General features: G+C 37.2%; 1 protein-coding gene, 4 non-coding genes and 3 pseudogenes across 5 annotated transcripts in view; all 8 read right to left on the reverse strand.

Annotated features, from left to right (window-relative positions):
- The window catches only part of shisal1b (shisa like 1b), a 156,150-nt gene that overhangs the window by 16,552 nt on the left and 126,745 nt on the right, over positions 1–12,853 (reverse strand). The gene's annotated exons all lie outside the window — the stretch shown is intronic.
- Positions 1,660–1,781, reverse strand: LOC130916898 (uncharacterized; annotated as a pseudogene).
- LOC130916886 (U4 spliceosomal RNA) lies at positions 2,474–2,614 on the reverse strand. Its single transcript, XR_009063367.1, has one exon. It is a non-coding gene; the product is annotated as a U4 spliceosomal RNA (small nuclear RNA).
- LOC130916889 (U4 spliceosomal RNA) lies at positions 3,307–3,447 on the reverse strand. The gene has a single exon (XR_009063370.1). It is a non-coding gene; the product is annotated as a U4 spliceosomal RNA (small nuclear RNA).
- On the reverse strand, positions 4,140–4,280 carry LOC130916887 (U4 spliceosomal RNA). Its single transcript, XR_009063368.1, has one exon. It is a non-coding gene; the product is annotated as a U4 spliceosomal RNA (small nuclear RNA).
- LOC130916895 (U4 spliceosomal RNA) lies at positions 4,968–5,108 on the reverse strand. The gene has a single exon (XR_009063376.1). It is a non-coding gene; the product is annotated as a U4 spliceosomal RNA (small nuclear RNA).
- On the reverse strand, positions 5,402–5,564 carry LOC130916899 (uncharacterized; annotated as a pseudogene).
- LOC130916900 (uncharacterized) lies at positions 11,280–11,404 on the reverse strand (annotated as a pseudogene).

A 12,853-nucleotide genomic window follows, 5' to 3' on the forward strand; every position in this document is an offset into this window, starting at 1 on the left:
CGTCAGATCGTTATCGTTAGCTTTGTATCGCAAATCGTATCGTATCGTGAGGTACCAAGAGGTTCCCACTCCTAAAACAAACCCAAAAACCTTTCTGACAATCGTTAACATTGATTAATCAAAATGGTGAAGGCATGTGTGGCGATTGGTTGCAGTAACAGAGAAGATAAACGGTCATTTTAGTAGTTGCTGTGTGCCCATTGTTAAAAGGGCAAATCTCTAAAGCAGCACAGTTTGTTTATCTAGGTCATGCGTTTGTGTCGACAGCCGTCAGACAGCGGCGAAAACATCAATATGATGCCAACACGATCGCAGACATCATCAGACGGAGACTACGAAGCTCGTCGCCACGGTCGCGCGGCAAGAAGGTGAGCACGACAACAGGTTTTGTGCCGAAAAATAGCTGCCCTGCGTGAAATGTCCCTCCTGACGGGAGCGCCCACACGGAAACGACTTTCTTGTACCGTGAATATGTATTACTTTACTCTGCTTGAACTACTAAACGTCATACTTGTGTAATTGTCATTGGGATATGGTCGTGAAAACCTGTAGACTAATACATTTCTGTTCAAAGATGGTTATGTGCCCCAGTCCACGGTTTGTTACGAAAATACAGTACTAATATTTTGTGTAATTTAATTATTTAAAACTGATCTTACAGTCGTAAATCCATTACTGTAATGCGTCCATGAAAAATTTGATGTTTTCACGTCAATAAAGCGTTATAAATAAGCGCTCCCGTCAGGGGGGACATTTCACGCCGGGCAGCTATTTTTCGGCACAGACCGGCCCGTTGTCGATCAAGTTTCATTTTACAATCGTGACAACGGTGACGCTCAGCAGACCAAATGTCGGTTTATACTCGGGCCGGTGCCGATTTTGGGTACCCGACTCCTCATCGTGACATAAACTGGAGTATGATTGGAAATTTTGTGGTCTCAGGACGAGCTCTGACGCACAGGACGGGACCGGACGGGAGGAAACATCGGTTTGGGCATCAAATATGGATCTGGCGACTGGATCGACCGAAGCTTTTCCAAATAACGGCTTTTATAAACTCATCCAATGAGTTTACAGCCTCTGAAAGCACCGGGGCTTCCATAATTTGCAAGTGAATCCACCTCTAGAAACTACAATCATTGACAATACGGACACACAATGACGGACAATATGGCAGCACAATACAGCGATCACGTGATTGTGTGACGTTGGTGATTGGGGTCTATATTCACCATCGTCTTAGTTGGACTAATAAAGCCCTAATCTATGCGAATTATCTAAATCATCTCACATATTTTGTGACAAGAGAATGTCTCAATTGAGATTGTAGAGCTAAACACTGACCCAAAATAGTGGCCTTTTGCTGCTAAACGTGCAAGTCAATTTTTAAGTTAATAATAATAAGTTAATTATTTTCTTTGTTGCTGACCAATGTCTGCTCTACACTTAAAATATTTTGTTTGGGAGGGTGCATAAATAAGTCAAATATTTATCAGTCATTATTTCTAATACGGTGGAAATGTTTAATCCACAAGTCAATTGACATTGTGCGACTAAAATTTTCCACTTGAACCCCTAAAATTACACATTGCAGGTTATGGTGAAAACAACTGGGGACCAGCTTCTAATTTTTCTTATTTTCATTGACAAACAAAGCAGACTCCAAAGAGACTGTCAAAAATTCAAGCCATCAGGGTGAGATATTGGGTAAAGTTTTCAACTCGCAATAATCACGCCTCGGCTAAACCTCATAGGCTATGATATTGCCGCTGCGCAAAGATAACATCACCTGAGTACGACCGATCAAGTCATTATCTGGGCTATGTTTTAGAGTGATGGTCTTGCCTAACAATATTCACCATCGTCTTAGTTAACCACATATAAATACCTAATCTATGTGATTTATCCAAATCCTCTCACTTATTTTATGACATGAGAATAAATCTCAATTGAGATTATAAAACTCTACAATGACTTAAAATAGTGGCATTTTGCTGCTAAACGTGCAAGTCCATTTTTAATCAACACATTTACCTCACAATATTCACCATAGTCTTAGTTAACCCCCTTTAAAACCCTAATTTATGCAATTTAAATCATCTCTTATATTTTGTGACAAGAGAATAAATCTCAATTGAGATTATAAAGATCCACATTCACCCAAAATAGTGGCATTTTGCTGCTAAACGTGCAAGTCTATTTTTAATCGATACCGACCAGTAAATTAAAAAATTTTGTCGGTGACCAATGTCTGTTCTACACTTAAAATGTTTGGGAGGGTGCATAAATGAGTCAAATATTTATCATTTATTATTTACAATAAAGTGGAAAGATTTAATTGACAAGTCAAGTGACATTGTGCAACTATAATTCCCACTTGAACCACTAAAATTAAAAAGGTTAGAGATTATGCTGAAAAGAATTGTAGGGACCAACTTCTACTTTTTCCTAGTTTCATTGACAGACAATGTAGTCTCCATAGAGACTGTCAAAAATTGCCACAGAAAGCTCTATTTCAAGCCATCAGAGCGAGGTATTGGGTAAAGTTTTCAACTAGCAATAATCACGCCTCGGTTAAACCTCATAGGCTATGATATTGCCACTGCGCAAAGATAGCAAGAGTAGGGTGCGAACGATCAAGTGCCGATCTGGACTATTTTTTAGAGTGACGGTCTTGCCTAACAATATTCACCATCGTCTTGGTTAACCACATATAAAGACCTAATCTATGTGATTTATCCAAATCCTCTCACTTATTTTATGACATGAGAATAAATCTCAATTGAGATTATAAAACTCTACAATGACTTAAAATAGTGGCATTTTGCTGCTAAACGTGCAAGTCCATTTTTAATCAACACATTTACCTCACAATATTCACCATAGTCTTAGTTAACCCCCTTTAAAACCCTAATTTATGCAATTTAAATCATCTCTTATATTTTGTGACAAGAGAATAAATCTCAATTGAGATTATAAAGATCCACATTCACCCAAAATAGTGGCATTTTGCTGCTAAACGTGCAAGTCTATTTTTAATCGATACCGACCAGTAAATTAAAAAATTTTGTCGGTGACCAATGTCTGTTCTATACTTAAAATGTTTGGGAGGGTGCATAAATGAGTCAAATATTTATCATTTATTATTTACAATAAAGTGGAAATATTTAATTGACAAGTCAAGTGACATTGTGCAACTATAATTCCCACTTGAACCACTAAAATTAAAAAGGTTAGAGATTATGCTGAAAAGAATTGTAGGGACCAACTTCTACTTTTTCCTAGTTTCATTGACAGACAACGTAGTCTCCATAGAGACTGTCAAAAATTGCCACAGAAAGCTCTATTTCAAGCCATCAGGGTGAGGTATTGGGTAAAGTTTTCAACTAGCAATAATCACGCCTCGGTTAAACCTCATAGGCTATGATATTGCCACTGCGCAAAGATAGCAAGAGTAGGGTGCGAACGATCAAGTGCCGATCTGGACTATTTTTTAGAGTGACGGTCTTGCCTAACAATATTCACCATCGTCTTAGTTAACCACATATAAAGACCTAATCTATGTGATTTATCCAAATCCTCTCACTTATTTTATGACATGAGAATCAATCTTAATTGAGATTAAAAAGCTCTACAATGACTGAAAATAGTGGCATTTTGCTGCTAAACGTGCAAGTCCATTTTTAATCAACACATTTGCCTCACAATATTCACCATAGTCTTAGTTAACTACCTATAAAGCTCTAATCTATGCAATTTAAATCATCTCTTATATTTTGTGACAAGAGAATAAATCTCAATTGAGATTATAAAGATCCACATTCACCCAAAATAGTGGCATTTTGCTGCTAAACGTGCAAGTCTATTTTTAATCCATACCGACCAGTAAATTAAAAATTTTCGTCGGTGACCAATGTCTGTTCTACACTTAAAATGTTTGGGAGGGTGCATAAATGAGTCAAATATTTATCATTTATTATTTACAATAAAGTGGAAAGATTTAATTGACAAGTCAAGTGACATTGTGCAACTATAATTCCCACTTGAACCACTAAAATTAAAAAGGTTAGAGATTATGCTGAAAAGAATTGTAGGGACCAACTTCTACTTTTTCCTATTTTCATTGACAGACAATGTAGTCTCCATAGAGACTGTCAAAAATTGCCACAGAAAGCTGTATTTCAAGCCATCAGGGCGAGGTATTGGGTAAAGTTTTCAACTAGCAACAATCACGCCTCGGTTAAACCTCATAGGCTATGATATTGCCACTGCGCAAAGATAGCAAGAGTAGGGTGCGAACGATCAAGTCCCGATCTGGACTATGTTTTAGAGTGACGGTCTTGCCTAACAATATTAACCATCGTCTTGGTTAACCACATATAAAGACCTAATCTATGTGATTTATCCAAATCCTCTCACTTATTTTATGACATGAGAATAAATCTCAATTGAGATTATAAAACTCTACAATGACTGAAAATAGTGGCATTTTGCTGCTAAACGTGCAAGTCCATTTTTAATCAACACATTTACCTCACAATATTCACCATAGTCTTAGTTAACCCCCTTTAAAACCCTAATTTATGCAATTTAAATCATCTCTTATATTTTGTGACAAGAGAATAAATCTCAATTGAGATTATAAAGATCCACATTCACCCAAAATAGTGGCATTTTGCTGCTCAACGTGCAAGTTTATTTTTAATCGACACCGACCAGTAAATTTTAAAAAAATTGTTGCTGACCAATGTCTGTTCTACACTTAAAATGTTTGGGAGGGTGCATAAATAAGTCAAATATTTATCAGTTATTATTTACAATAAAGTGGAAATATTTTATTGACAAGTGACATTGTGCAACAAAAATTCCCACTTGAACCATTAAAATGAAAAAGGTTAGAGATTATGCTGAAAAGAATTGTAGGGACCAGCTTCTACTTTTTCTACTTTCACTGACAAACAAAGCAGTCTCCATAGAGAATGTCAAAAATTGCCACAGGTTGCTGTATTTCAAGCCATCAGGACAAGGAATTGGGTAAAGTTTTCAACTAGCAATAATCATGCCTCGGTTAAACCTCATAGGCTATGATACTGCCACCGCGCAAAGATACCATTACCAGGGTGTGAACGAGCAAGTCACGATCTGGATCTGTTTTAGAGTGACGGTCTTGCCTAACAATATTCACCATAAACTGATTTGTATAGGATGGTGCATAAATACGTCAAATATTTATCAGTCATTATTTACAATACGGTGGGAATATTTATTCACAACTCAATTGACATTGTGCAACAAAAATTTCTACTTAAACCCCTAACATTGCATGTTAGAGGATGTAGTTGCAGAGATGAAAATAACTGTGGGGACCAGCTTTTAACTGCATCATTGATAAAGATAATAGTCTCAAAGTAGACTGTCAAAAATTGCCACATATCGCTTTATTTCAAGCCATCAGGATGCGATATTTAGTAATGTTGTTCAGTATATAGAGTAAAGTTTTCAACTAGCAATAGTCATGCCTTGCTTACACCTCATAGGTAAGAATAATGCCACTGCGCAATGATACCTGAAGGCTGTTCCTAACAAAGGAGTCACTACCTAGGCTATATTCTACAATGATGGTTTTGACTTTAGAACAACTCTTGGAAAATTCAACATTATCTCCTGTTTTCATATATAAAGACCAGTTGCATGTAATGTATTTGTATCTGATTAAACTCACAGATTTTTATAGCAAAAGAAGCAGTCTTTACTGAGATTACAAAAAAAACTTCCCCCATCAACATACAACAAGGTATCCTTAATGCATAACACTATTTACAGTAAGATGACAAATACAGTTTATGAACCACTAAATAAATAAAAACAGCTAGATTAAAAATGAAAAAAAAACAAAATCTTTTGTTGATTTTAAAGCATTTGAAGTTTAATGTTGCTAAAAATATGCATAAAATGTTAGACATTAATACTAATCAAAAGCCTTTATTTTGTCTAAATGCTGGTTACTCATTGGTCGTTTGTTATGTGAGGCTATACAGTAAGAAATTGGATTAGCAGTGCGGCAGTTATTTTCTCCCCTATCTTGAATTCGGTGTAGCAAGTTGTCATTATATTCTTGACGACAGTTACAATGTGTTGCTTTTGTTTCATTGAAATACATATTGCAAACTTAGATTTGTCAGAGAAATGAGACAAAAATGAAGCAGTTAGTGGTGATTTTCCGTAAACAAAGACATGAAAGATATTCTAATGCAGCACTCTGGAGATAACAAAAACCACACAAAATGGAAAATAAATGTATGCACACATCTAATAAAAGATCATAAGAATAAATATACGGATGCTTGCGGTAAAACAAGAGGGGGTTTATTTCTAAAAACACTTCTTGATTCTTTTACACAGCCTGAATCGTGGCGTTAATTAACTCGCACCACATGGCCAGTGTTGATGTGCTTCGACGAGGTCTTGGCACATCACTCTGAAGTCACATGTGCCAGCAACGATTACATCATCATCATCTTATTATTACTATTATTTATATCACAGAAAACCAAGCTGAGTGAAATACGCAGGGACACTTGGAAGAAAAATGAGGCAATCGAGATGAATATGAATTAAGTATAAGTTCTAAACCATAATTAAAATGTCAAGCATCCAATTAGTAAGCCTATAGAGAGCAAACATTCACCAAGGCTGAATGATGCTAAACATGCTTCAATTTGTTAGGTGACACAAACGGGCATTTTGAAGTGACTGCCGCCATCCCCACTGGCTGTAACCCAATAAGATATGAGTGCTAAAGTTTTCAATTGTTAATATGGAAAAAGCATATTAATTAATTTGTTTTCTTAAAGGGAACCTCAGACATAAAGACTTTTAGGGTCTAACAAGCCTCAAGTGTTCTCTTTTGATAAAATATGTTATGAGAAACAATATATTGCCATTGATTTTAAAATCTATAATATTTAGTACATGTTTTGACCTCTGGAGGGTGCCATGTTTTATGCGCACAATGAACGCTCGGGGTGATGACGCAGATTGTCATTGTCACTCGATGAATACTACCGGGTTACTGCAATGGCGTACCGCAAACAACACGAATTAATATTCATGACGTTTGCAATTGTTGCTAGGTGGGTCAAACTCCCGTTTGTCCCTAATAGTAAATGCATAGAAATAGTGTATGAACGAGATGTTTACTGAGCTAAACCTACCAATTGTGTTCGAATTTTTTTTTTTCAATTAATCACATTAAAATATTTGACGCAAATAATGCATGGACAGAGTGACCCGTTCATGCGTTGCCTCAAACGGTTTACAGTGACACCGGACAGGCAGAGAAATGCGAGTGAACACAGGCCTTAATTGGACCGCACCTTTTATTGACTTAAGCAGCCACTACTAACAGTCATGTTTGCCCAAGCTCCTACTATACAATTGGGCAGAGTAAGAGATGAACTTTTCTTGACACGCTTAATTTAACACATCACAAAAGTAATTGTATACCATTTGCAGCCACTACTGACAGTCACAGTTGCCCAATTTCCCATCATGCAATTGGGCAAAGCAGGAGAAAATATTTTTCTTAACACACCTAATTGAGAACATACCGTATACCACTTGCAGCCACCACTGACAGTCATGGTTGCCCAACTCCCCATCATGCATTTGGGCCAAACAGTTAAGTCGCTACAGTATCGTTTAGTGAAAGCACAACAAAAATAATATTCCTATCTCTCAAAAAAATAATTTTCACAAAAAGAAAAGTGCTCAAAGCAAAGAGAACTGGCATTCCCAATCAAATAGCTATGCAAAATACACATAAATGTTAATAATGTTAATGCCATCTTGTGGATTTATTGTTGTAATAAATAAATACAGTACAGTATTTGAATGTTTTTGTCCGTCTTGTTATCTTTCCATTACAACAATAATTTACAGAAAAATATGGCATATTTTAGAGATGGTTTGAATTGCGATTAATTACGATTAATTAATTTTTAAGCTGTGATTAACTCAGTTAAAAAATTTTAATCGTTTGACAGCCTTTAGAAGAACATAAACATGTTAAGTTAAAGAGATGGCTTGAGTATTGAGGGCTGAAAAAGACGGGAAAAAGAGCCGACCTGATCCAGAGGTAAGTTTTTTATTGACACCTTTTTCTTGTGTGCAATCCCTTACGCCACTGACAATGACATTCTCCTTTTTCAACAAGCTATCCTTTACCACCATATGCCCTGTCTTTCTTATATAGTATATCCTCTGGTAGTTTTAAGTCTCTGACCGTTCTTGGGGGTAATCTACATTGCTATTTTTGGGTAGCGATTGCAAATGCTACTCAGTGACAGCCAACAAACACTTAATTTTTTCATGAATAACAAATCTTAAATTTAGGATTTATTTACACTTCCCCCTTACTAAAGTTGTTTTTTACAACAGAAAAGTTAACAGTGGCAGTCAGATACCATTTGAAATATTTTTCAAATTCGCCTGTTGTAGGACATTTAGCCGGTGTTTTGTCCTACTCTCGTCTCATCCTGTCTTTCCAGGTCATTTTGCTTTTGCTGCTCGTTTTATGAAATATCGAAAGTGCTGTCATGCTCACTAATGTTCCTCTCAGGTTCAACTTGACAAGGCTGAACAAATGACATGTTTATGTCGCTATAGTCATACTCTGAAAGCCCGGCAGCTTAACCCAGTGACGTCAACGTCCTGAAACGTCAACAACAATGGTAGCCTACTAATGAATTAACTAATTTTACAAATTGTATAAAAAGCCAAATATCAAGAGGGGTTTAAATATCAATTTTTAAAAAACTATTAAAATAACATTTATCTTTTATGAATCACAAGCCTTTCTGTCCTTGGTTCCCTTTATATATACAGTATAGATAAATAGACATAGAATATAAACCATTAAAGTGCATGTGACAAGAAAAAGCATGTTTATTTCATAATACACGCGGTATTTTATGCTCCTGAATGATATGGACCGCTTGGATGTGTGTGGAAGCGATCGCTATATTTATTTAGTTTTTTTAATCCCGCGTAATGAAAATGAGTGACTTCCGGCTTAGATCTTGCATTGAGGAGGCGGGCGCTGTGACGTGTACGGATGAAGGCGTCCTCTTCACTATACTGTTGTGCATGAGGACTAAGGATTCAGCTGATTTTGCGGATTAATACGTTTATTTTTCACATCACGCCAGCCAAACGGCTGCAGAAAAATCTTGCTGTATGAGGGAGAGGTGTGTGCGCCTTTTTGGAGTTTCAAAATGTTCCCATTCACCGTGGACATTGGCCAAAACAAGCCCTACTACTGTGGGGCCATTGGACTTACGAGGAAATGAGTAAACATCGTGTTTTGTATTATGTCAAATACTGGGATCATTTTAATATGTAGGTGGCTTGCATTTTGTGGCTGACATGCATGCGGGGCGGCTATTTTTCGGCACAACACCGGCAGCTTGTCGCACATCCACCCGCTGGGAGAGCACTATATTTGGCTTATTGTGCTCATGTGCCCGGTGTTCTGTCAAATTTTCCGACCGATCAGAAATTGCAACTTTGAGTTAAAAATAGCCGCCAATACAGCAATTACAAAGTAAACACTACAAACTTTCTTTAAATTAAGGACTACTTACATTTGATCATTGATAGGCATGTAAAAAGCTCTCCTCATGCACATTAGCTGCACAACAACTGCAGCCGCCCTCCTCCGGGGAACGAGCTGTAAATTGCTCTCCGGCGAAGACAATCGACAACCCAGTCGTCATGTCAAAACATCCGGGCTAGTTATGTGTGATTTTCCGCTTCGAAGACTTTGAAACATCAGTCGGTTCAGGTTAACATGTCGGCTAGCTGTCACGCCTCTTGGTTTGTTTACAATCTCCGAAGCCGGGGAAGGGAAATGACATATGTCCGATTTAAGGTGTCATAAAATATCGTTCGGTGCGACTGTAAAGGTGAAGTCGACAGTTTTGACCATTATGGAGTAATTTTGCCATGTCGTCTTGAATAAGTGCATTTTTATTATTTCATATTCCATTTAGCACAAGACTGTTATTTGTCATGACCATGCCATTTATTTAGCAATTGGGGAAAATACTTGGATAAAAAGAATATCCTGTAAAAATATTGAAGTAAAGAGACAGAAACAATGACATTTTGCTGCTCTCTTCGTCGCGTTTTCCTTGTTGTGAATACGTACCCCTCCACGGGCTGACTGGTCCTTCTCAAGCCATTTATTTAGCTATTGGGGAAAAAATACTTGGATAAAAAGAATATCCTGTAAAAATATTGGGGTAGAGAGACTGAAACAATGACATTTTGTGGCTCTCTTCATCGCGTTTTCCTCGTTCTGTTAATTCCGCCTCAGTGGGCTGAATAGTAAAACTGATAAGCCCAGTCTCCCGCTGACGTCATCCACCTGTTGGGGACACTAGAGCCCTATAATGGTAGGCATGGCTAACCGGCATATTAACAGACTAATTTCTCGTCATCTGCGCTTTGCTAAATTGTTGTACAGTATATAGTCGAATCATCTCAAAATATGATTCTAATCCACATAATAATGCTATTTAAGACTTTTTTTCTAATGTCGTATGCTCTTTAAGTAAGAAATCAATAAAATTGTGACACAGCACATTAACCTGGCTTATCCTTTAAACCAAAGCTACTTATTGCACCTGACACCCCTTACAGTGAGAGGTCCACAGTAAGAGTCAAAATTCAAATACCGAGTTTCATACACAATTGAGGCAATTACTTACCAGTTCTTGGATAACATAATTTAAAAAAAATTTGTTTTCAAACTGTGAAATCATTCATTTTGTATTTTCGACATTCTGTAAGATACATGTATTACGTGTATTTTGTATTGTAATGCTAACTAGAAAACTGAAGCTAAAAGCAAACTGTATTAGTGCAAAAACAAATCCTTCTACAGAGAAACTGTCAAATATGGCATTGTCTACAAAATTTCATATCATATTTGGCATGGTATAGGGTAGTATTAAAATAGCAAAGATCACAACACGGATAAACCCCAGGAGTCAATCGTGGCAATGAGAAAAAACACCTTATTTTTTCATTTCTATTTTTGCTCTTGTAATACAACCAAAGAAAATAACTTCCTTTTTGAGCCGAGCTCACTAGCAATAAATTTCCTCGCTGTATTTTATGTCATCATATAACAAGCAACACTAAAAAAATGAGACAGCAACTACATTAAGCCTGGCAGAGGGTGAAACAACTTCTTATTGACACAAAACATGGTCTCCCAAGGGAACACAAAAAACTGCCATAACCAACAATAGTTAGAGGGCAAAGGCAAGTTTTCAACTAGCAACAATAGCGCCTCAGTTAAACCTCAGCGGGTACGATTCTGGCAATACACAAAGATGGCATCAACCTCAAACACAAGCACAAAATTACCCTTACTAATTGACACCCCTAACAGTAATGGCTACGAACATGGTGCCCACCAGCTACAGTTCGTCCCAAAGGACATCATCAGTAGCTTGGGGCTTGCTCTAAAATAAAACCTTACCAGTCAGATGTATCTAAAACGGTTCGTGTTTCTGCTGAAGAAAAATACCACCAATTACCACTGAGCTGGATCTGCAGTATTTTTGTTGTTACTATTCTCCTTTTTAAACAAGCTTGAACTGTTGTAAAACAGGAGAGTACAGTATTTTTATAATGCTACTAAATTATACACTGTAGTTAAAAGGTCATAGTTGGATTGCAAGAACAAAATATGCCTTGTATGAGAGTGTATTGTGATAAGTTAACAACATAGCAGATGTCAGTTCATACCCTTCATGTATAAAAGGTTTTTCATGGATGCCCTAGCAATCATTTGTGCCATTTTGGAGGGGATTTTGCCAACAGATGTTCAGCCCTGTGGAGCCACTTTTCTGAGCCATTACCCTGCAACCTCTCTGGGGTTGACGATAGCATTGTGAATCAAGGGCATTTGAGGCTGTGCTAAGTTTGACACACATGAATTGTTAGTAATCATGGTTACTTAGCACTTTTGGGAAGACTGTTTTTATTTGGACAGTAATCATGCAGCATTTTATATTCCCGAATCAGAAGCTATAATACGAAGTGTTTTGTTATCCCCAATAAATACTACCTGTGATGCAAATCACTTCCATATTATGGTGTCATTACACCAAGGCCCAAATGAGAGTTTTGTAACAAGTTTTGGTAATTTTGTTGGTTAGTGCAAGTGTTCGCTTCTGAAAAGAGGAGAGGATACAGCTTTTATAGGAATGAACACTGACGACTTTTTCACACCAATAAGCAGGTTTCTTAGCCTATGCTTTAAGTAAGAGTGGTGTTTTTCTTTACACTGCTTGTCCTACAACTGACAGAAGGAAAATTTGGTTTTCTCAGGGAAGGTCAATACAACAAAAATCATAAAATCACCTAAGATTAGCAGTCCTGGGCCAAGACGTAAACCACTTTGACCACTTAGCCTTTCTTTCTTAGACTAAATTGTCACGTACAGTTGGCGTTTTTGCAAGGATTTTTGACACAGTCCAGACAGGAAGACAACTTTCTACTGTCCTTTATGATAAAGCGATGAAGCCAGTTAAAGATGACTCAGGGTTGTCATGACTCTGGAATCCTGATTCATCCCTTAGATAGACCGCTACAGTCTTAGACTGCAACAAGCTCATTTTCAGCTTTTCTTCTCTCCAGCCTATTCATCACATGACTAACCACATACTGTAGTACTTATGTGGATATTCCCTTTTCCTCCACCTTTCGTTATTCCTTGAAAGGGTCATCGGTTTGTTCTATGTCACAAGACAATGTCGAAGTCCAGTAATAAGGGGAA

This window comes from Corythoichthys intestinalis, chromosome 5 (genome assembly GCF_030265065.1).
Source record: "Corythoichthys intestinalis isolate RoL2023-P3 chromosome 5, ASM3026506v1, whole genome shotgun sequence".
Taxonomy (NCBI): Eukaryota; Metazoa; Chordata; class Actinopteri; order Syngnathiformes; family Syngnathidae; genus Corythoichthys; species Corythoichthys intestinalis.